Source organism: Microcebus murinus, chromosome 20 (assembly GCF_040939455.1).
Source record: "Microcebus murinus isolate Inina chromosome 20, M.murinus_Inina_mat1.0, whole genome shotgun sequence".
Taxonomy (NCBI): Eukaryota; Metazoa; Chordata; class Mammalia; order Primates; family Cheirogaleidae; genus Microcebus; species Microcebus murinus.
The window spans coordinates 1,149,262-1,172,598 of NC_134123.1; positions in this window are offsets into that span (position 1 = coordinate 1,149,262).

Below are 23,337 nucleotides of genomic sequence, written 5' to 3' on the forward strand. Positions count from 1 at the left end.
CAGATCCACACTGTGCCTTGCCTGCCCGTCTCCGGTGGGTGAGTGGACACAGCCAGATCCGCACTGCGCCCTGCCTGACAGTCTGCCGTGGGTGAGTGGACACAGCCAGATCCGCACTGCGCACTGCCTGCCCGTCTGCCGAGGGTGATTGGACACAGCCAGATCCGCACGGCGCCCTGCCTGCTCGTCTGCTGTGTGTCAGTGGACGTAGCCAGATCCACACAGCACCCTCTCTGCCCGTCTCCCGTGGGTGAGTGGACACAGCCAGAACCACACTCCACCTTACCTGACCGCCTACCGTGAGTGAGTGGACACAGCCAGATCCACACTGCGCCAAGCCTGCCCGTCTCCCGTGGGTGAGTGGACACAGCCATATCCGCACTGCGCCCTGCCTGACAGTCTGCCGGGGTTAGTGGACACAGCCAGATCAGCACTGCGCACTGCCTGCCCGTCTGCCGAGGGTGATTGGACACAGCCATATCGGCACGGCGCCCTGCCTGCTCGTCTGCTGTGGGTCAGTGGACATAGCCAGATCCACACAGCACCCTCTGTGCCCGTCTCCCGTGGGTGAGTGGACACAGCCAGATCCACACTGCGCCCTGCCTCCCCGTCTCCCGTGGGTGAGTGGACACAGCCAGATCCACACTGCGGCCTGCCTGCCCGTCTCCCGTGGGTGAGTGGACACAGCCAGATCTGCACTGCGCCCTGCCTGCCCGTCTCCCGTGGGTGAGTGGACACAGCCAGATCTTCACTGCGCCCTGCCTGACCGTCTGCCGTGGGTGAGTGGACACAGCCAGATCTGCACTGCGCCCTGACTGCCCGTCTCCCGTGGGTGAGTGGACACAGCGAGATCCACACTGCGCCTTGCTGCCCATCTCCCGAGGGTGAGTGGACACAGCCAAATCCGCACTGCGCCCTGCCTGCCCGTCTTCCGTGGGTCAGTGGACATAGCCAGATCCACACATCTCTTTCTCTGCCCGTCTCCTGTGGGTGAGTGGACACAGCCAGATCCACACTGTGCCTTGCCTACACGTCTCCAGTGAGTGAGTGGACACAGCCAGATCCACACTGCGCCTTGCCTGCCCTTCTCCCGTGGGTGAGTGGACACAGCCAGATCCGCACTGCGCACTGCCTGCCCGTCTGCCTTGGGTCAGTGGACATAGTCATATCCACACAGCACCCTCTCTGCCCGTCTCCCATGGGTGAGAGGACAAAGCCAGATCCACACTGTGCCTTGCCTGCCCGTCTCCCGTGGGTGAGTGGACACAGCCAGATCCGCACTGCGCCCTGCCTGCCCATCTCCCGTGGGTGAGTGGACACACCGAGATCCGCACTGCGCCCTGAATGCCCCTCTCCGGTCGGTGAGTGGACACAGCCAGATCCGCACTGCGCTCTGCCTGACCATTTCCCGTGGGTGAGTGGACACAGCCAGATCCGCACTGCGCCCTGCCTGACCGTCTGCTGTGGGTGAGTGGACACAGCCAGATCCGCACTGCGCCCTGACTGACCGTCTGCCGTGGTTTAGTGTACACAGCCAGATTCGCACTGTGCCCTGCCTGCCGGTCTGCCGTGGGTGATTGGACACAGCCAGATCCGCACTGCGCCCTGCTTGCCGGTCTGCCGTGTGTCTGTGGACCTAGCCAGATCCAAACAGCACCCTCTCTGCCCGTCTCCCGTGGGTGAGTGGATACAGCCAGATCCACACTGCGCCTTGCCTGCCCATCTTCCGTGGGTGAATGGACACAGCCAGATCCCCACTGCGCCCTGCCTGCCTGTCTGCCGTATGTGAATGGACACAGCCAGATCCGCACTGCGCCCTGGCTGCTTGTTTCCCGCGGGTGGGTGGACACAGCCAGATCCGCACTGCGCAATGCCTCACCGTCTGCCGTGGGTGAGTGGACACAGCCAGATCCGCACAGCGCCCTGCCTGCCCGTCTGCCTTGGGTCAGTGGACATAGCCAGATCCACACAGCACCCTCTCTGCCCGTCTCCCGTGGGTGAGTGGGATCAGCCAGATCCACACTGCTCCTTGCCTGCCCGTCTCCCGAGGGTGAGGGGACACAGCCAAATCCGCACTGCGCCCTGCCTGCCCGTCTTCCGTGGGTCAGTGGACATAGCCAGATCAACACAGCTCCCACTCTGCCCGTCTCCTGTGGGTGAGTGTACACAGCCAGATCCACACTGTGCCTTGAATACCCGTCACCAGTGGGTGAGTGAACACAGTCAGATCCGCACTGCGCCCTGACTGACCGTCTGCCGTGGGTGAGTGGACACAGCCAGATCCGCACTGCGCCCTGCCTGCCCGTCTGCCGAGGGTGATTGGACACAGCCAGATTAGCACTGCGCCCTGACTGCCCGTCTGACGTGGGTCAGTGGACATAGCCAGATCCACACAGCACCCTCTCTGCCAGTCTCCCATGGGTGAGTGGACACAGCCAGATCCACACTGCGCCCTGCCGCCCGTCTCCCGTGGGTGAGTGGACACAGCCAGATCGGCACTGCGCCCTGCCTGACCGTCTGCCGTGGGTGAGTGGACACAGCCAGATCCAGACTGCGCCCTGATTGCCCGTCTGCCGTGGGTCAGTGGACATAGCCAGATTCACACAGCACCCTCTATGTTCATCTGTCGTGGTTGAGTGGACACAGCCAGATCCGCACTGCGCCCTGCCTGCCCGTCTCCCGTGTGTTTGTGGATACAGCCAGATCCGCAGTGCGCCCTGCCTGACCGTCTCCCGTGGGTGAGTGGACACAGCCAGATCCGCACTGCTCCCTGACTGACCGTCTGCCATGGGTGAGTGGACACAGAAAGATTCGCACTGTGCCCTGCCTGCCGGTCTGCCGTGGGTGATTGGACACAGCCAGATCCGCACTGCGCCCTGCTTGCCGGTCTGCCGTGGGTCAGTGCACATAGCCAGATCCAAACAGCACCCTCTCTGCCCGTCTCCCGTGTGTGAGTGGATACAGCCAGATCCACAGTGCGCCTTGCCTGCCCATCTCCCGTGGGTGAGTGGACACAGCCAGATCCGCACTGAGCCCTGCCTGCCCGTCTCCTGTGGGTGAGTGTACACAGCCAGATCCGCACTGCGCCCTGCCTGCCCGTCTCCCGTGGGTGAGTGGACACAGCCAGATCCGCACTGCGCCCTGCCTCACCGTCTGCCGTGGGTGAATGGACACAGCCAGATCCGCACAGCGCCTTGCCTGCCCATCTAGCGTGGGTCAGTGGACATACCCAGATCCACACAGCACCCTCTCTGCCCGTCTCCCGTGGGTGAGTGGACACAGCAATATCCACACTGCGCCTTGCCTGCCCGTCTCCCGAGGGTGAGTGGACACAGCCAGATCCGCACTGCGCCCTGCCTGCCCGTCTTCCGTGGGTCAGTGGACATAGCCAGATCCACACAGCTCCCTCTCTGCCCATCTCCTGTGGGTGAGTAGACACAGCAAGATCCACACTGTGTCTTGCCTACCCGTCTCCAGTGGGTGAGTGGACACAGCCAGATCCACACTGCACCTTGCATGCCCGTCTCCCGTGGGTGAGTGGACACAGCCAGATCCGCACTGCGCCCTGCCTGACCGTCTGCCGTGGGTGAGTGGACACAGCCAGATCCGCACTGCGCCTTGCCTGCCCGTCTCCCGTGGGTGAGTGGACACAGCCAGATCCGCACTGCGCCCTGCCTCACCGTCTGCCGTGGGTGAATGGACACAGCCAGATCCGCACTGCGCCCTGCCTCCCCGTCTGCCTTATGTCAGTGGACATAGCCATATCCACACAGCACCCTCTCTGCCCGTCTCTTATGGGTGAGAGGACACAGCCAGATCCACACTGTGCCTTGCCTGCCCGTCTCTCGTGGGTGAGTGGACACAGCCAGATCCGCACTGCGCCCTGCCTGCCCATCTCCCGTGGGTGAGTGGACACCGCCAGATCAGCACTGCGCCCTGCCTGCCTGTCTCCCGTGGGTGAGTGGACACAGCCAGATACGCGCTGCGCTCTGCCTGACCGTTTCCCGTGGGTGAGTAGACACAGCCAGATCCGCACTGCGCCCTGCCTGCCCGTCTGCCGTGGGTCAGTGGACATAGCCAGATCCACACAGCACCCTCTCTGCCCGTCTCCCATGGGTGAGTAGACACAGCAAGATCCACACTGCGCCCTGCCTGCCCATCTCCCGTGGGTGAGTGGACACAGCCAGATCCCCACTGCGCCCTGCCTGCCTGTCTCCCGTGTGTGAATGGACACAGCCAGATCCGCACTGCCCCCTGCCTGCCCGTCTCCCGTGGGTGAGTGGACACAGCCAGATCCGCACTGTGCCCTGCCTCACCGTCTGCCGTGGGTGAGTGGACACAGCCAGATCCGCACAGCACTCTGCCTGCCCGTCTGCCGTGGGTCAGTGGACATAGCCAGATCCACACAGCACCCTCTCTGCCCATCTCCCGTGTTTGAGTAGACACAGCCTGATCCACACTGTGCCTTGCCTGCCTGTCTCCCGAGGGTGAGTGGACACAGCCAGATCCGCACTGCGCCCTGCCTGCCCATCTTCCGTGGGTCAGTGGACATAGCCAGATCCACACAGCTCTCTCTCTGCCCGTCTCCCGTGGGTGAGTGGACACAGCCAGATCCACACTGTGCCTTGCCTACCCGTCTCCAGTGGGTGAGTGGACACAGCCAGATCCACACTGCGCCTTGCTTGCCCTTCTCCCGGGGGTGAGTGGACACAGCCGGATCCGCACTGCGCAATGCCTTCCCGTCTGCCTTGGGTCAGTGGACATAGCCATATCCACACAGCACCCTCTCTGCCCGTCTCCCATGGGTGAGAGGACACAGCCAGATCCACACTGCGCCTTGCCTACACGTCTCCCGTGGGTGAGTGGACACAGCCAGATCCGCACTGCGCCCTGCCTGACCGTCTGCCCTGGGTGAGTGGACACAGCCAGATCCGCACTGCGCCCTGCCTGCCCATCTGCCGTGGGTGATTGGACACAGCCAGATCCCCACTGCGCCCTGCCTGACCGTCTCCCATGGGTGAGTGGACACAGCCAGATCCGCACTACGCCCTGCCTGCCTGTCTCCCGTGGGTGAGTGGACACAGCCAGATCCGCACTGTGCCCTTCCTGTTCGTCTCCCGTGGGTGAGTGGACACAGCCAGATCCGCACTGCTCCCTGCATGCCCGTCTGCCTTGGGTGAGTGGACACAGCCAGATCCGCACTGCGCCCTGCCTGCCCATCTCCCCTGGGTGAGTGGACACAGCCAGATCCGCACTGCGCCCTGCCTGACTGTTTCCCGTGGGAGAGTGGACACAGCCAGATCCGCACTGCGCCCTGCCTGACTGTCTGCCGTGGGTGAGTGGACACAGCCATATCCGCACTGCGCCCTGCCTGCCCGTCTTCCGTGGGTCAGTGGACATAGCCAGATCCACACAGCTCCCTCTCTGCCCGTCTCCTGTGGGTGAGTGGACACAGCAAGATCCACATTGTGCCTTGCCTACCCGTCTCCAGTGGGTGAGTGGACACAGCCAGATCCACACTGCGCCTTGCCTGCCCTTCTCCCGTGGGTGAGTGGACACAGCCAGATCCGCACTGCGCACTGCCTGCCCGTCTGCCTTAGGTCAGTGGACATAGCCATATCCACACAGCACCCTCTCTGCCCGTCTCCCATGGGTGAGAGGACACAGCCAGATCCGCACTGCGCCATGCCTCCCGTTCTCCCGTGGGTGAGTGGACACAGCCAGATCCGCACTGCGCCCTCCCTGCCCATCTCCCGTGGGTGAGTGGACACAGCCATATCCGCACTGCGCCCTGCCTGACCGTTTCCGTGGGTGAGTGGACACAGCCAGATCCGCACTGCGCCCTGCCTGACCGTCTGCTGTGGGTGAGTGGACACAGCCATATCCGCACTGCGCCCTGCCTGCCCGTCTGCCGTGGGTCAGTGGATATACCCAGATCCACACAGCACACTCGCTGCCCGTCTCACGTGGGTGAGTGGACACAGCGAGATCCACATTGCGCCTTGCCTACCCGTCTCCCGTTGGTGAGTGGACACAGCCAGATCCGCACTGCGCCCTGCCTGACCGTCTGCCGTGGGTGAGTGGACACAGCAAGATCCGCACTGCGCCCTGCCTGCCCGTCTGCCGAGGGTGATTGGACACAGCCAGATCCGCACTGAGCCCTGCCTGCCCGTCTGCCGTGGGTCAGTGGACATAGCCAGATCCACATAGCACCCTCTCTGCCTGTCTCCCGTGGGTGAGTGGACACAGCCAGATCCAAACTGCGCCCTGCCTGCCCGTCTGCCGTGGGTCAGTGGACATAGCCAGATCCACATAGCACCCTCTCTGCCTGTCTCCCGTGGGTGAGTGGACACAGAGAGATCCGCACTGCGCCCTGCGTGCCCCTCTACCGTGAGTCAGTGGACATAGCCAGATCCACACAGCACTCTCTCTGCCCGTCTCCCGTGGGTGAGTGGACACAGCCAGATCCACACTGCGCCTTGCCTGCCCGTCTCCCCTGGGTGAGTGTACACAGCCAGATCCACACTGCGCCCTGACTGCCAGTCTGCCTTGGGTCAGTGGACAGAGCCAGATCCACACAGCACCCTCTCCGCCCGTCTCCCATGGGTGAGTGGACACAGGCAGATCCACACTGCGCCTTGCCTACCCGTCTCCCGTGGGTGAGTGGACACAGCCAGATCCGCACTGCGCCCTGCCTGACCGTCTGCCGTGGGTGAGTGGACACAGCCAGATCCGCACTGCGCCTTGCCTACCCGTCTCCCGTGGGTGAGTGGACACAGCCAGATCCGCACTGCGCCCTGCCTCACCGTCTGCCGTGGGTGAATGGACACACCCAGATCCGCACAGCGCCCTGCCTGCCCGTCTAGCGTGCGTCAGTGGACATACCCAGATCCACACAGCACCCTCTGTGCCCGTCTCCCGTGGGTGAGTGGACACAGCAAGATCCACACTGCGCCTTGCCTGCCCGTCTCCCGAGGGTGAGTGGACACAGCCAGATCCGCACTGCGCCCTGCCTGCCCGTCTTCCGTGGGTCAGTGGACATAGCCAGATCCACACAGCTCCCTCTCTGCCCATTTCCTGTGGGTGAGAAGACACAGCAAGATCCACACTGTGTCTTGCCTACCCGTCTCCAGTGGGTGAGTGGACACAGCCAGATCCACACTGCGCCTTGCCTGTCCTTCTCCCGTGGGTGAGTGGACACAGCCAGATCCGCACTGCGCACTGCCTTCCCGTCTGCCTTGGGTCAGTGGACATAGCCATATTCACACAGCACCCTCTCTGCCCGTCTCCCATGGGTGAGAGGACACAGCAGGATCCACACTGTGCCTTGCCTGCCTGACTCCCGTGGGTGAGTGGACACAGCCAGATCCGCACTGCGCCCTGCCTGCCATTCTCCCGTGGGTGAGTGGACACAGCCAGATCCGTACTGCGCCCTGCCTGCCCATCTCCCGTGAGTGAGTTGACACAGCCAGATCCGCACTGCGCCCTGCCTGACCGTTTCCCGTGGGTGAGTGGACACAGCCAGATCCACACTGCGCCCTGCCTGACCGTCTGCCGTGGGTGAGTGGACACAGCCATATCCGCACTGCGCCCTGCCTGCCCGTCTTCCGTGTGTCAGTGGACATAGCCAGATCCACACAGCTCCCTCTCTGCCCGTCTCCCGTGGGTGAGTGGACACAGCCAGATCCACACTGTGCCTTGCCTACCCGTCTCCAGTGGGTGAGTGGACACAGCCAGATCCATACTGCGCCTTACCAGCCCGTCTCCCATGGGTGAGTGGACAAGCCATATCCGCACTGCGCCCTGCCTCCCCATCTGCCTTGTGTCAGTGGACATAGCCATATCCACACAGCACCCTCTCAGCCCGTCTCCCATTGGTGAGAGGACACAGCCAGATCCACACTGCGCCTTGCCTGCCCATCTCCCGTGGGTGAGTGGACACAGCCAGACCCGCACTAAGCCCTGCCTGCCCGTCTCCCGTGGGTAGGTGTACACAGCCAGATCCGCACTGCGCCCTGCCTGCCCGTCTGCCGTGGGTGAGTGGACCCAGCCAGATCCGCACTGCGCCCTGCCTCACCGTCTGCCGTGGGTGAGTGGACACAGCCAGGTCCGCACAGCGCCCTGCATGCCCGTCTAGCGTGGGTCAGTGGACATAGCCAGATCCACACAGCACCCTCTCTGCCCGTCTCCCGTGGGTGAGTGGACACAGCAAGATCCACACTGCGCCTTGCCTGCCCGTCTACCGAGGGTGAGTGGACACAGCCAGATCCACACTGCGCCTTGCCTGCCCTTCTCCCGTGGGTGAGTGGACACAGCCAGATCCGCACTGCGCACTGCCTGCCCGTCTGCCTTGGGTCAGTGGACACAGCCATATCCACACAGCACCCTCTCTGCCCGTCTCCCATGGGTGAGAGGACACAGCCAGATCCGCACTGCGCCATGCCTCCCGTTCTCCCGTGGGTGATTGGACACAGCCAGATCCGCACTGCGCCCTGCCTGCCCATCTCCCGTGGGTGAGTGGACACAGCCAGATCCGCACTGCGCCCTGCCTGACCATTTCCGTGGGTGAGTGGACACAGCCAGATCCGCACTGCGCCCTGCCTGACCGTCTGCCGTGGGTGAGTGGACACAGCCAGATCCGCACTGCGCCCTGCCTGCCCGTCTGCCGTGGGTCAGTGGACATACCCAGATCCACACAGCACACTCGCTGCCCGTCTCACGTGGGTGAGTGGACACAGCGAGATCCACATTGCGCCTTGCCTACCCATCTCCCGTTGGTGAGTGGACACAGCCAGATCCGCACTGCGCACTGCCTGACCGTCTGCCGTGGGTGAGTGGACACAGCAAGATCCGCACTGCGCCCTGCCTGCCCGTCTACCGAGGGTGATTGGACACAGCCAGATCCGCTATGAGCCCTGCCTGCCCGTCTGCCGTGGTTCAGTGGACATAGCCTGATCCACATAGCACCCTCTCTGCCTGTCTCCCGTGGGTGAGTGGACACAGCCAGATCCACACTGCGCCCTATCTGACCGTCTGCCGTGGGTGAGTGGACACAGACAGATCCGCACTGCGCCCTGCGTGCCCCTCTACCGTGGGTCAGTGGACATAGCCAGATCCACACAGCACTCTCTCTGCCCGTCTCCCGAGGGTGAGTGGACACAGCCAGATCCACACTGCACCTTGCCTGCCCGTCTCTTCTGGGTGAGTGGACACAGCCAGATCCACACTGCGCCCTGACTGCCAGTCGGCCGTGGGTCAGTGGACAGAGCCAGATCCACACAGCACCCTCTCCGCCGGTCTCCCATGGGTGAGTGGACACAGGCAGAACCACACTGAGCCTTGCCTGCCCGTCTCCCGTGGGTGAGTGGACACAGCCAGATCCGCACTGCGCCCTGCCTGACCGTCTGCCGTGGGTGAGTGGACCCAGCCAGATCCGCACTGCGCCTTGCCTACCCGTCTCCCGTGGGTGAGTGGACACAGCCAGATCCGCACTGCGCCCTGCCTCACCGTCTGCCGTGGGTGAATGGACACAGCCAGATCCGCACAGCGCCCTGCCTGCCCGTCTAGCGTGGGTCAGTGACATACCCAGATCCACACAGCACCCTCACTGCCCGTCTCCCGTGGGTGAGTGGACACAGCAAGATCCACACTGCGCCTTGCCTGCCCGTCTCCCGAGGGTGAGTGGACACAGCCAGATCCGCACTGCGCCCTGCCTGCCCGTCTTCCGTGGGTCAGTGGACATAGCCAGATCCACACAGCTCCCTCTCTGCCCGTCTCCCATGGGTGAGAGGACACAGCCAGATCCACACTGTGCCTTGCCTGCCTGTCTCCCGTGGGTGAGTGGACACAGCCAGATCCGCACTGCGCCCTGCCTGCCATTCTCCCGTGGGTGAGTGGACACAGCCAGATCCGCACTGCGCCCTGCCTGCCCGTCTTCCGTGGGTCAGTGGATATAGCCAGATCCACACAGCTCCCTCTCTGCCCGTCTCCCGTGGGTGAGTGGACACAGCCAGATCCACACTGTGCCTTGCCTACCCGTCTCCAGTGGGTGAGTGGACACAGCCAGATCCATACTGCGCCTTGCCTGCCCGTCTGCCATGGGTGAGTGGACACAGCCACATCCGCACTGCGCCCTGCCTCCCCGTCTGCCTTGTGTCAGTGGACATAGCCATATCCACACAGCTCCCTCTCTGCCCGTCTCCCGTGGGTGAGTAGACACAGCCAGATCCACACTGTGCCTTGCCTACCCGTCTCCAGTGGGTGAGTGGACACAGCCAGATCCACCCTGCGCCTTGCCTGCCCTTCTCCCGTGGGTGAGTGGACACAGCCAGATCCGCACTGCGCACTGCCTGCCCGTCTGCCTTGGGTCAGTGGACATAGCCATATCCACACAGTACCCTCTCTGCCCGTCTCCCATGGGTGAGAGGACACAGCCAGATCCGCACTGCGCCATGCCTCCCGTTCTCCCGTGGGTGATTGGACACAGCCAGATCCGCACTGCGCCCTGCCTGCCCATCTTCCGTGGGTGAGTGGACACAGCCAGATCCGCACTGCGCCCTGCCTGACCGTTTCCGTGGGTGAGTGGACACAGCCAGATCCGCACTGCGCCCTGGCTGACCGTCTGCCGTGGGTGAGTGGACACAGCCATATCCGCACTGCGCCCTGCCTGCCCGTCTGCCGTGGGTCAGTGGATATACCCAGATCCACACAGCACACTCGCTGCCCGTCTCACGTGGGTGAGTGGACACAGCGAGATCCACATTGCGCCTTGCCTACCCGTCTCCCGTTGGTGAGTGGACACAGCCAGATCCGCACTGCGCCCTGCCTGACCGTCTGCCGTGGGTGAGTGGACACAGCAAGATCCGCACTGCGCCCTGCCTGCCCGTCTGCCGAGGGTGATTGGACACAGCCAGATCCGCACTGAGCCCTGCCTGCCCGTCTGCCGTGGGTCAGTGGACATAGCCAGATCCACATAGCACCCTCTCTGCCTGTCTCCCGTGGGTGAGTGGACACAGCCAGATCCACACTGCGCCCTATCTGACCGTCTGCCGTGGGTGAGTGGACACAGACAGATCCGCACTGCGCCCTGCGTGCCCCTCTACCGTGGGTCAGTGGACATAGCCAGATCCACACAGCACTCTCTCTGCCCGTCTCCCGTGGGTGAGTGGACACAGCCAGATCCACACTGCGCCTTGCCTGCCCGTCTCCCCTGGGTGAGTGTACACAGCCAGATCCACACTGCGCCCTGACTGCCAGTCTGCCGTGGGTCAGTGGACAGAGCCAGATCCACACAGCACCCTCTCCGCCCGTCTCCCATGGGTGAGTGGACACAGGCAGATCCACACTGCGCCTTGCCTGCCCGTCTCCCGTGGGTGAGTGGACACAGCCAGATCCGCACTGCGCCCTGCCTGACCGTCTGCCGTGGGTGAGTGGACACAGCCAGATCCGCACTGCGCCTTGCCTACCCGTCTCCCGTGGGTGAGTGGACACAGCCAGATCCGCACTGCGCCCTGCCTCACCGTCTGCCGTGGGTGAATGGACACAGCCAGATCCGCACAGCGCCCTGCCTGCCCGTCTAGCGTGCGTCAGTGGACATACCCAGATCCACACAGCACCCTCTGTGCCCGTCTCCCGTGGGTGAGTGGACACAGCAAGATCCACACTGCGCCTTGCCTGCCCGTCTCCCGAGGGTGAGTGGACACAGCCAGATCCGCACTGCGCCCTGCCTGCCCGTCTTCCGTGGGTCAGTGGACATAGCCAGATCCACACAGCTCCCTCTCTGCCCATTTCCTGTGGGTGAGAAGACACAGCAAGATCCACACTGTGTCTTGCCTACCCGTCTCCAGTGGGTGAGTGGACACAGCCAGATCCACACTGCGCCTTGCCTGTCCTTCTCCCGTGGGTGAGTGGACACAGCCAGATCCGCACTGCGCACTGCCTGCCCGTCTGCCTTGGGTCAGTGGACATAGCCATATTCACCCAGCACCCTCTCTGCCCGTCTCCCATGGGTGAGAGGACACAGCAGGATCCACACTGTGCCTTGCCTGCCTGTCTCCCGTGGGTGAGTGGACACAGCCAGATCCGCACTGCGCCCTGCCTGCCCGTCTTCCGTGGGTCAGTGGACATAGCCAGATCCACACAGCTCCCTCTCTGCCCATTTCCTGTGGGTGAGAAGACACAGCAAGATCCACACTGTGTCTTGCCTACCCGTCTCCAGTGGGTGAGTGGACACAGCCAGATCCACACTGCGCCTTGCCTGTCCTTCTCCCGTGGGTGAGTGGACACAGCCAGATCCGCACTGCGCACTGCCTGCCCGTCTGCCTTGGGTCAGTGGACATAGCCATATTCACACAGCACCCTCTCTGCCCGTCTCCCATGGGTGAGAGGACACAGCAGGATCCACACTGTGCCTTGCCTGCCTGTCTCCCGTGGGTGAGTGGACACAGCCAGATCCTCACTGCGCCCTGCCTGCCATTCTCCCGTGGGTGAGTGGACACAGCCAGATCCGTACTGCGCCCTGCCTGCCCATCTCCCGTGAGTGAGTTGACACAGCCAGATCCGCACTGCGCCCTGCCTGACCGTTTCCCGTGGGTGAGTGGACACAGCCAGATCCGCACTGCGCCCTGCCTGACCGTCTGCCGTGGGTGAGTGGACACAGCCATATCCGCACTGCGCCCTGCCTGCCTGTCTGCCGTGGGTCAGTGGACATACCCAGATCCACACAGCACACTCGCTGCCCGTCTCCCGTGGGTGAGTGGACAGAGCGAGATCCACATTGCGCCTTGCATGCCCGTCTCCCGAGGGTGAGTGGACACAGCCAGATCCGCTTGCGCCCTGCCTGCCCGTCTTCCGTGTCTCAGTGGACATAGCCAGATCCACACAGCTCCCTCTCTGCCCGTCTCCCGTGGGTGAGTGGACACAGCCAGATCCACACTGTGCCTTGCCTACCCGTCTCCAGTGGGTGAGTGGACACAGCCAGATCCATACTGCGCCTTGCCTGCCCGTCTCCCGTGGGTAGGTGTACACAGCCAGATCCGCACTGCGCCCTGCCTGCCCGTCTCCAGTGGGTGAGTGGACACAGCCAGATCCGCACTGCGCCCTGCCTCACCGTCTGCCGTGGGTGAGTGGACACAGCCAGGTCCGCACAGCGCCCTGCCTGCCCGTCTAGCGTGGGTCAGTGGACATAGCCAGATCCACACAGCACCCTCTCTGCCCGTCTCCCGTGGGTGAGTGGACACAGCAAGATCCACACTGCGCCTTGCCTGCCCGTCTACCGAGGGTGAGTGGACACAGCCAGATCCACACTGCGCCTTGCCTGCCCTTCTCCCGTGGGTGAGTGGACACAGCCAGATCCGCACTGCGCACTGCCTGCCCGTCTGCCTTGGGTCAGTGGACATAGCCATATCCACACAGCACCCTCTCTGCCCGTCTCCCATGGGTGAGAGGACACAGCCAGATCCGCACTGCGCCATGCCTCCCGTTCTCCCGTGGGTGATTGGACACAGCCAGATCCGCACTGCGCCCTGCCTGCCCATCTCCCGTGGGTGAGTGGACACAGCCAGATCCGCACTGCGCCCTGCCTGACCGTTTCCGTGGGTGAGTGGACACAGCCAGATCCGCACTGCGCCCTGCCTGACCGTCTGCCGTGGGTGAGTGGACACAGCCAGATCCGCACTGCGCCCTGCCTGCCCGTCTGACGTGGGTCAGTGGACATACCCAGATCCACACAGCACACTCGCTGCCCGTCTCACGTGGGTGAGTGGACACAGCGAGATCCACATTGCGCCTTGCCTACCCATCTCCCGTTGGTGAGTGGACACAGCCAGATCCGCACTGCGCCCTGCCTGCCCGTCTGCCGTGGGTGAGTGGACACAGCCAGATCCGCACTGCGCCCTGCCTGCCCGTCTGCCGTGGGTGAGTGGACACAGCAAGATCCGCACTGAGCCCTGCCTGCCCGTCTGCCGTGGGTCAGTGGACATAGCCAGATCCACATAGCACCCTCTCTGCCTGTCTCCAGTGGGTGAGTGGACACAGCCAGATCCACACTGCGCCCTATCTGACCGTCTGCCGTGGGTGAGTGGACACAGACAGATCCGCACTGCGCCCTGCGTGCCCCTCTGCCGTGGGTCAGTGGACATAGCCAGATCCACACAGCACTCTCTCTGCCCGTCTCCCGTGGGTGAGTGGACACAGCCAGATCCACACTGCGCCTTGCCTGCCCGTCTCCTCTGGGTGAGTGGACACAGCCAGATCCACACTGCGCCCTGACTGCCAGTCGGCCGTGGGTCAGTGGACAGAGCCAGATCCACACAGCACCCTCTCCGCCCGTCTCCCATGGGTGAGTGGACACAGGCAGAACCACACTGAGCCTTGCCTGCCCGTCTCCCGTGGGTGAGTGGACACAGCCAGATCCGCACTGCGCCCTGCCTCACCGTCTGCCGTGGGTGAATGGACACAGCCAGATCCGCACAGCGCCCTGCCTGCCCGTCTAGCGTGGGTCAGTGGACATACCCAGATCCACACAGCACCCACACTGCCCGTCTCCCGTGGGTGAGTGGACACAGCAAGATCCACACTGCGCCTTGCCTGCCCGTCTCCCGAGGGTGAGTGGACACAGCCAGATCCGCACTGCGCCCTGCCTGCCCGTCTTCCGTGGGTCAGTGGACATAGCCTGATCCACACAGCTCCCTCTCTGCCCGTCTCCCATGGGTGAGAGGACACAGCCAGATCCACACTGTGCCTTGCCTGCCTGTCTCCCGTGGGTGAGTGGACACAGCCAGATCCGCACTGCGCCCTGCCTGCCATTCTCCCGTGGGTGAGTGGACACAGCCAGATCCGCACTGCGCCCTGCCTGCCCGTCTTCCGTGGGTCAGTGGACATAGCCAGATCCACACAGCTCCCTCTCTGCCCGTCTCCCGTGGGTGAGTGGACACAGCCAGATCCACACTGTGCCTTGCCTACCCGTCTCCAGTGGGTGAGTGGACACAGCCAGATCCATACTGCGCCTTGCCAGCCCGTCTCCCATGGGTGAGTGGACACAGCCACATCCGCACTGCGCCCTGCCTCCCCGTCTGCCTTGTGTCAGTGGACATAGCCATATCCACACAGCACCCTCTCTGCCCGTCTCCCATTGGTGAGAGGACACAGCCAGATCCACACTGCGCCTTGCCTGCCCATCTCCCGTGGGTGAGTGGACACAGCCAGACCCGCACTAAGCCCTGCCTGCCCGTCTCCCGTGGGTAGGTGTACACAGCCAGATCCGCACTGCGCCCTGCCTGCCCGTCTCCCGTGGGTGAGTGGACACAGCCAGATCCGCACTGCGCCCTGCCTCACCGTCTGCCGTGGGTGAGTGGACACAGCCAGGTCCGCACAGCGCCCTGCCTGCCCGTCTAGCGTGGGTCAGTGGACATAGCCAGATCCACACAGCACCCTCTCTGCCCGTCTCCCGTGGGTGAGTGGACACAGCAAGATCCACACTGCGCCTTGCCTGCCCGTCTACCGAGGGTGAGTGGACACAGCCAGATCCTCACTGCGCCCTGCCTCCCCGTCTGCCTTGGGTCAGTGGACATAGCCATATCCACACAGCACCCTCTCTGCCCGTCTCTCATGGGTGAGAGGACACAGCCAGATCCGCACTGCGCCATGCCTCCCGTTCTCCCGTGGGTGATTGGACACAGCCAGATCCGCACTGCGCCCTGCCTGCCCATCTCCCGTGGGTGAGTGGACACAGCCAGATCCGCACTGCGCCCTGCCTGACCGTTTCCGTGGGTGAGTGGACACAGCCAGATCCGCACTGCGCCCTGCCTGACCATCTGCCGTGGGTGAGTGGACACAGCCATATCCGCACTGCGCACTGCCTGCCCGTCTGCCGTGGGACAGTGGACATACCCAGATCCACACAGCACACTCGCTGCCCGTCTCACGTGGGTGAGTGGACACAGCGAGATCCACATTGCGCCTTGCCTACTCGTCTCCCGTTGGTGAGTGGACACAGCCAGATCCGCACTGCGCCCTGCCTGACCGTCTGCCGTGGGTGAGTGGACACAGCAAGATCCGCACTGCGCCCTTCCTGCCCATCTGCCGAGGGTGATTTGACACAGCCAGATCCGCACTGAGCCCTGCCTGCCCGTCTGCCGTGGGTCAGTGGACATAGCCAGATCCACATAGCACCCTCTCTGCCTGTCTCCCGTGGGTGAGTGGACACAGCCAGATCCACACTGCGCCCTATCTGACCGTCTGCCGTGGGTGAGTGGACACAGACAGATCCGCGCTGCGCCCTGCGTGCCCCTCTGCCGTGGGTCAGTGGACATAGCCAGATCCACACAGCACCCTCTCTGCCCGTCTCCCGTGGGTGAGTGGACACAGCCAGATCCACACTGCGCCTTGCCTGCCCGTCTCCCCTGGGTGAGTGGACACAGCCAGATCCACACTGCGCCCTGACTGCCAGTCTGCCGTGGGTCAGTGGACAGAACCAGATCCACACAGCACCCTCTCCGCCCGTCTCCCATGGGTGAGTGGACACAGGCAGATCCACACTGCGCCTTGCCAGCCCGTCTCCCGTGGGTGAGTGGACACAGCCAGATCCGCACTGCGCCCTACCTCCCCGTCTGCCTTATGTCAGTGGACATAGCCATATCCACACAGCACCCTCTCTGCCCGTCTCTTATGGGTGAGAGGACACAGCCAGATCCACACTGTGCCTTGCCTGCCCGTCTCTCGTGGGTGAGTGGACACAGCCAGATCCGCACTGCGCCCTGCCTGCCCATCTCCCGTGGGTGAGTGGACACCGCCAGATCCGCACTGCGCCCTGCCTTCCTGTCTCCCGTGGGTGAGTGGACACAGCCAGATCCGCACTGCGCAATGCCTTCCCGTCTGCCTTGGGTCAGTGGACATAGCCATATCCACACAGCACCCTCTCTGCCCGTCTCCCATGAGTGAGAGGACACAGCCAGATCCACACTGTGCCTTGCCTGCCCATCTCCCGTGGGTGAGTGCACACAGCCAGATCCGCACTGCGCCCTGTTTGCCCATCTCCCGTGGGTGAGTGGACACAGCCAGATCCGCACTGTGCCCTGCCTGCCCGTCTCCCGTGGGTGAGTGGACACATCCAGATCCGCACTGCGCCTTGCCTATCCGTCCCCCGTGTGTGAGTGGACACAGCCAGATCCGCTCTGCGCCCTGCCTGACCGTCTGCCGTGGGTGAGTGGACACAGCCAGATCCGCACTGCGCCCTGCCTGCCCGTCTGCCGTGGGTCAGTGGACATAGCCAGATCCACACAGCACCCTCTCTGCCCCTCTCCCGTGGGTGAGTGGACACAGCCAGATCCACACTGCGCCTTGCCTACACGTCTCCCGTGGGTGAGTGGACACAGCCAGATCCGCACTGCGCCCTGCCTGACCGTCTGCCCTGGGTGAGTGGACACAGACAGATCCGCACTGCGCCCTGCCTGCCCGTCTGCCGTGGGTGATTGGACACAGCCAGATCCCCACTGCGCCCTGCCTGCCCGTCTGCCGTGGGTCAGTGGACATAGCCAGATCCAAACAGCACCCTCTCTGCCCGTCTCCCATGGGTGAGTGGACACAGCCAGATCCGCACTACGCCCTGCCTGCCTGTCTCCCGTGGGTGAGTGGACACAGCCAGATCCGCACTGTGCCCTTCCTGTCCGTCTCCCGTGGGTGAGTGGACACAGCCAGATCCGCAGTGCGCCCTGCATGCCCGTCTGCCGTGGGTGAGTGGACACAGCCAGATCCGCACTGCGCCCTGCTTGCCCATCTCCCCTGGGTGAGTGGACACAGCCAGATCCGCACTGCGCCCTGCCTGACCGATTCCCGTGGGTGAGTGGACACAGCCAGATCCGCACTGCGCCCTGCCTGACTGTCTGCCGTGGGTGAGTGGACACAGCCATATCCGCACTGCGCCCTGCCTGCCCGTCTGCCGTGGGTCAGTGGACATACCCAGATCCACACAGCACACTCGCTGCCCGTCTCACGTGGGTGAGTGGACACAGCGAGATCCACATTGCGCCTTGCCTACCCGTCTCCCGTTGGTGAGAGGACACAGCCAGATCCGCACTGCGCCCTGCCTGACCGTCTGCCGTGGGTGAGTGGACACAGCAAGATCCGCACTGCGCCCTGCCTGCCCGTCTGCCGAGGGTGATTGGACACAGCCAGATCCGCACTGAGCCCTGCCTGCCCGTCTGCCGTGGGTCAGTGGACATAGCCAGATCCTCATAGCACCCTCTCTGCCTGTCTCCCGTGGGTGAGTGGACACAGCCAGATCCACACTGCGCCCTATCTGACCGTCTGCCGTGGGTGAGTGGACACAGACAGATCCGCACTGCGCCCTGCGTGCCCCTCTGCCGTGGGTCAGTGGACATAGCCAGATCCACACAGCACTCTCTCTGCCCGTCTCCCGTGGGTGAGTGGACACAGCCAGATCCACACTGCGCCTTGCCTGCCCGTCTCCCCTGGGTGAGTGTACACAGCCAGATCCACACTGCGCCCTGACTGCCAGTCTGCCGTGGGTCAGTGGACAGAGCCAGATCCACACAGCACCCTCTCCGCCCGTCTCCCATGGGTGAGTGGACACAGGCAGATCCACACTGCGCCTTGCCTGCCCGTCTCCCGTGGGTGAGTGGACACAGCCAGATCCGCACTGCGCCCTGCCTGACCGTCTGCCGTGGGTGAGTGGACACAGCCAGATCCGCACTGCGCCCTGCCTCCCCGTCTGCCTTATGCCAGTGGACATAGCCATATCCACACAGCACCCTCTCTGCCCGTCTCTTATGGGTGAGAGGATACAGCCAGATCCACACTGTGCCTTGCCTGCCCGTCTCTCGTGGGTGAGTGGACACAGCCAGATCCGCACTGCGCCCTGCCTGCCCATATCCCGTGGGTGAGTGGACACCGCCAGATCCGCACTGCGCCCTGCCTGCCTGTCTCCCGTGGGTGAGTGGACACAGCAGATACGCGCTGCGCTCTGCCTGACCGTTTCCCGTGGGTGAGTAGACACAGCCAGATCCGCACTGCGCCCTGCCTGCCCGTCTGCCGTGGGTCAGTGGACATAGCCAGATCCACACAGCACCCTCTCTGCCCATCTCCCATATGTGAGTAGACACAGCCAGATCCACACTGCGCCCTGCCTGCCCATCTCCCGTGGGTGAGTGGACACAGCCAGATCCCCACTGCGCCCTGCTTGCCTGTCTCCCGTGTGTGAATGGACACAGCCAGATCCGCACTGCCCCCTGCCTGCCCGTCTCCCGTGGGTGAGTGGACACAGCCAGATCCGTACTGCGCCCTGCCTCACCGTCTGCCATGGGTGAGTGGACACAGCCAGATCCGCACAGCGCCCTGCCTGCCCGTCTGCCGTGGGTCAGTGGACATAGCCAGATCCACACAGCACCCTCTCTGCCCATCTCCCGTGGTTGAGTAGACACAGCCTGATCCACACTGCGCCTTGCCTGCCTGTCTCCCGAGGGTGAGTGGACACAGCCAGATCCGCACTGCGGCCTGCCTGCCCGTCTTCCGTGGGTCAGTGGACATAGCCAGATCCACACAGCTCTCTCTCTGCCCGTCTCCTGTGGGTGAGTGGACACAGCCAGATCCACACTGTGCCTTGCCTACCCGTCTCCAGTGGGTGAGTGGACACAGCCAGATCCACACTGCGCCTTGCCTGCCCTTCTCCCGTGGGTGAGTGGACACAGCCAGATCCGCACTGCGCAATGCCTTCCCGTCTGCCTTGGGTCAGTGGACATAGCCATATCCACACAGCACCCTCTCTGCCCGTCTCCCATGAGTGAGAGGACACAGCCAGATCCACACTGTGCCTTGCCTGCCCATCTCCCGTGGGTGAGTGCACACAGCCAGATCCGCACTGCGCCCTGTTTGCCCATCTCCCGTGGGTGAGTGGACACAGCCAGATCCGCACTGTGCCCTGCCTGCCCGTCTCCCATGGGTGAGTGGCACAGCCAGATCCGCACTGCGCCTTGCCTACCCGTCCCCCGTGTGTGAGTGGACACAGCCAGATCCGCTCTGCGCCCTGCCTGACCGTCTGCCGTGGGTGAGTGGACACAGCCAGATCCGCACTGCGCCCTGCCTGCCCGTCTGCCGTGGGTCAGTGGACATAGCCAGATCCACACAGCACCCTCTCTGCCCGTCTCCCGTGGGTGAGTGGACACAGCCAGATCCACACTGCGCCTTGCCTACACGTCTCCCGTGGGTGAGTGGACACAGCCAGATCCGCACTGCGCCCTGCCTGACCGTCTGCCCTGGGTGAGTGGACACAGCCAGATCCGCACTGCGCCCTGCCTGCCCGTCTGCCGTGGGTGAGTGGACACAGCCAGATCCGCACTGCGCCCTGCCTGACTGTCTGCCGTGGGTGAGTGGACACAGCCATATCCGCACTGCGCCCTGCCTGCCCGTATGCCGTGGGTCAGTAGACATACCCAGATCCACACAGCACACTCGCTGCCCGGCTCCCGTGGGTGAGTGGACACAGCGAGATCCACATTTCGCCTTGCCTACCTGTCTCCTGTTGGTGAGTGGACACAGCCAGTTCCGCACTGCGCCCTGCCTGACCGTCTGCCGAGGGTGATTGGACACAGCCAGATCCGCACTGCGCCGTGCCTGCCCGTCTGCCGTAGGTCAGTGCACATTGCCAAATCCACACAGCACCCTCTCGGCCCGTCTCCCATGGGTGAGTGGACACAGCCAGATCCACACTGCGCCTTGCCTTCCCGTCTCCCATGGGTGAGTGGACACAGCCAGATCCGCACTGCGCCCTGCCTGCACCGTCTGCCTTGGGTCAGTGGACATACCCATATCCACACAGCACCCTCTCTGCCCGTCTCTCATGGGTGAGAGGACACAGCCAGATCCACACTGTGCCTTGCCTGCCCGTCTCTCGGTGGTGAGTGGACACAGCCAGATCCGCACTGCGCCCTGCCTGCCCATTTCCCGTGGGTGAGTGGACACCGCCAGATCCGCACTGCGCCCTGCCTGCCTGTCTCCTGTGGGTGAGTGGACACAGCCAGATCCGCGCTGTGCTCTGCCTGACCGTTTCCCGTGGGTGAGTGGACACAGCCAGATATGCACTGCGCCCTGTCTGACCGTCTGCCGTGGGTGAGTGGACACAGCCAGATTCGCACTGCGCCCTGCCTGCCCGTCTGCCGTGGGTCAGTGGACATACCCAGATCCACACAGCACCCTCTCTGCCCGTCTCCCGTGGGTGAGTGGACACAGCCCGATCCACGTTGCGCCTTGCCTACCCGTCTCCCGTGGGTGAGTGGACACAGCCAGATCCGCACTGCACCCTGCCTGACAGTCTGCCGTCGGTGAGTGTACACAGCCAGATCCGCACTGCGCCCTGCCTGCCTGTCTGCCGAGGGAGATTGGACACAGCCAGATCCGCACTGCGCCCTGCCTGCCCGTCTGCCGTGGGTCAGTGGACATAGCCAGATCCACACAGCCCCCTCTCTGTCCGTCTCCCATGTGTGAGTAGACACAGCCAGATCCACACTGCGCCCTGCCTGCCCATCTCCCGTGGGTGAGTGGACACAGCCAGATCCCCACTGCGCCCTGCCTGCCTGTCTCCCGTGTGTGAATGGACACAGCCAGATCCGCACTGCCCCCTGCCTGCCCGTCTCCCGTGGGTGAGTGAACACAGCGAGATCCGCACTGCACCCTGCCTCACCGTCTGCCGTGGGTGAGTGGACACAGCCAGATCCGCACAGCGCCCTGCCTGCCCGTCTGCCGTGGATCAGTGGACATAGCCAGATCCACACAGCACCCTCTCTGCCCGTCTCCCGTGGTTGAGTGGACACAGCCAGATCCACACTGCGCCTTGCCTGCCCGTCTCCCGAGGGTGAGTGGACACAGCCAGATCCGCACTGCGCCCTGCCTGCCCATCTTCCGTGGGTCAGTGGACATTGCCAGATCCACACAGCTCTCTCTCTGCCCGTCTCCTGTGGGTGAGTGGACACAGCCAGATCCACACTGTGCCTTGCCTACCCGTCTCCAGTGGGTGAGTGGACACAGCCAGATCCACACTGCGCCTTGCCTGCTCTTCTCCCTTGGGTGAGTGGACACAGCCAGATCCGCACTGCGCACTGCCTGCCCGTCTGCCTTGGGTCAGTGGACATAGCCATATCCACACAGGACCCTCTCTGCCCATCTCCCATGGGTGAGAGGACACAGCCAGATCCACACTGTGCCTTGCCTGCCCATCTCCCGTGGGTGAGTGGACACAGCCAGATCCGCACTGCGCCCTGTTTGCCCATCTCCCGTGGGTGAGTGCACACAGCCAGATCCGCACTGTGCCCTGCCTGCCCGTCTCCCCTGGGTGAGTGGACACAGCCAGATCCACACTGCGCCCTGACTGCCAGTCTGCCGTGGGTCAGTGGACAGAGCCAGATCCACACAGCACCCTCTCCGCCCGTCTCCCATGGGTGAGTGGACACAGGCAGATCCACACTGCGCCTTGCCTGCCCGTCTCCCGTGGGTGAGTGGACACAGCCAGATCCGCACTGCGCCCTGCCTGACCGTCTGCCGTGGGTCAGTGGACACAGCCAGATCCGCACTGCGCCTTGCCTACCCGTCTCCCGTGGGTGAGTGGACACAACCAGATCCGCACTGTGCCCTGCCTCACCGTCTGCCGTGGGTGAAAGGACACAGCCAGATCCGCACAGCGCCCTGCCTGCCCGTCTAGCGTGGGTCAGTGGACATACCCAGATCCACACAGCACCCTCTCTGCCCGTCTCCCGTGGGTGAGTGGACACAGCAAGATCCACACTGCGCCTTGCCTACCCGTCTCGAGTGGGTGAGTGGACACAGCCAGATCCACACTGCGCCTTGCCTGCCCTTCTCCCGTGGGTGAGTGGACACAGCCAGATCCGCACTGCGCACTGCCTGCCCGTCTGCCTTGGGTCAGTGGACATAGCCATATACACAGCACCCTCTCTGCCCGTCTCCCATGGGTGAGAGGACACAGCCAGATCCGCACTGCGCCATGCCTCCCGTTCTCCCGTGGGTGATTGGACACAGCCAGATCCGCACTGCGCCCTGCCTGCCCATCTCCCGTGGGTGAGTGGACACAGCCAGATCCGCACTGCGTCCTGCCTGACCGTTTCCGTGGGTGAGTGGAAACAGCCAGGTCCGCACTGCGCCCTGCCTGACCGTCTGCCGTGGGTGAGTGGACACAGCCATATCCGCACTGCGCCCTGCCTGCCCGTCTGCCGTGGGTCAGTGGACATACCCAGATCCACACAGCACACTCGCTGCCCGTCTCACGTGGGTGAGTGGACACAGCGAGATCCACATTGCGCCTTGCCTACCCGTCTC